Source organism: Trachymyrmex septentrionalis, unplaced genomic scaffold (assembly GCF_001594115.1).
Source record: "Trachymyrmex septentrionalis isolate Tsep2-gDNA-1 unplaced genomic scaffold, Tsep1.0 scaffold6, whole genome shotgun sequence".
NCBI classification, from domain to species: Eukaryota; Metazoa; Arthropoda; class Insecta; order Hymenoptera; family Formicidae; genus Trachymyrmex; species Trachymyrmex septentrionalis.
The window spans coordinates 19,965-21,638 of NW_017305778.1; the positions used below are offsets into that span (position 1 = coordinate 19,965).

The 1,674-nt window shown below is 30.6% G+C and overlaps 1 protein-coding gene across 6 annotated transcripts in view; it reads right to left on the reverse strand.

Annotated features, from left to right (window-relative positions):
• LOC108752277 overlaps positions 1-1,674 on the reverse strand; it is a 19,795-nt gene that overhangs the window by 5,987 nt on the left and 12,134 nt on the right. The gene's annotated exons all lie outside the window — the stretch shown is intronic.

Here is a 1,674-nt window from a genome sequence, read left to right on the forward strand (position 1 = left end):
CCATTTCAGACAAGGGTTAGCTTCCGCTTGCAAGTATACAATCATTTTCACTTTTTTCCTTTTCTTCAAATAACAATGTCATATAGATAATTTTCTTTCGTATAACAAAGTTATTTTCAAGTTTTTAGAATATGGCAACAAGTAACTTATCTAGTAGTAACAATTTTCGCGCGTTCGGTATGACTTATTCCAATGCTGCACAATGTCACATCACGTTTATAGCTATCACTCGCTAATAACGGAGTTTCAAGTACAAGCGGTGTGTTTAAAACTATAAATATACGCACTTCACTCGCTATCGGTTTAATATATATTAAATATATACACTGTCATATACTTTCATATACTTACTAAATTATTTTTATATTTTTCTATTATTTTACTCAAATATATTTACATTGTATATCTGTATATACTCGAGAATAAATCATACCAAAGATAACCCGAGGTTTACAGAGACTCGCGAACAGGAAGTTTGGTCTCATTAAAAACGCACGTGACAAAAGTGTTAAAAGTGTATATTGTTTTCGAATTTTATAAGTTGCGCACAAGCAAAATTATTATAATGCAAGAATGCGAATGTCTTCCCGCATCACTGTGATCAGAGACATTGTGTGGTAACATAAGTAGATTGGCCAAGTACACTTTTCAGAAATACATCGAATGAGTGCGCGTCACCGAACGGCGAAAGATTCTTTTTTCTTTTATATTCTCAGAAGTATAAGACTACGTGCGACTTTACCGACGTCACATTCACTTTGAATTAGGCATACAAGATATTACTACCTAACTTGGTTTGTTTATTGAGGATTACCGTCTGCCCGCCTACGTAGAGTCACTCGCACGGTCGCTGCAACAACCGTCAATAAAACCGTCAATCAACGTATTACAAAACGACGCCACTTATAGATTTTTCTACAATATATTACTTCGATAATAATTGTTTGCTAACATTGTGGACAAACGGCTAAATGCGATGCCAACGAGATCTTAATATATATCATATTAAGCAGGGTCCTTCTTTGAATTTTTGTTAATGTAATTTACGAAAAAATTTATTTATATTTTTATCATCGTTCTTCTTTTCAATTGCATTTTTATTTTTACTTGTGTATTTTTGTTATATTTTCAGAAATAATAAGGGATAAAAACAGAGGCTACTTTATATTAATTGAATATTTAATTATCTCAAATATAAAAATAAATAAAAAAAGATTGTTTCAGAAGTCCCTGTCGTTGTCAAATAAGAAATCATAAAACTTTTATTGTAATGATATACATACGAGAGTGCTAACAAACAATTATTTTAATTACTGGATTGAAGAGTCGACGATAGACGTAAATTAATGCACGAATTTTAATTAAACATGGATTTCTCTGTCTTGGATAGTGGAATTGAGATTCTTGTACATTGTATATGGATATATGTGCAGTCATGCTACAAAATTTAATGTACATTAGGTATACGAAAAAGAAAAACTGCTACTATGCTGTTACAAGATAATAAAAATCAATAGCAGCAATGCATTGCAATAATTATGGCATATTACAAGGTTCTATGTCAGGCAAAGTGAGCTTGCTATTTATTCTATGTTTTTTTCATTTACTTAGGGACAATCCTATTTGTTATTTTATTAGCTATTTTAATATACAAACATATATATATATATATAT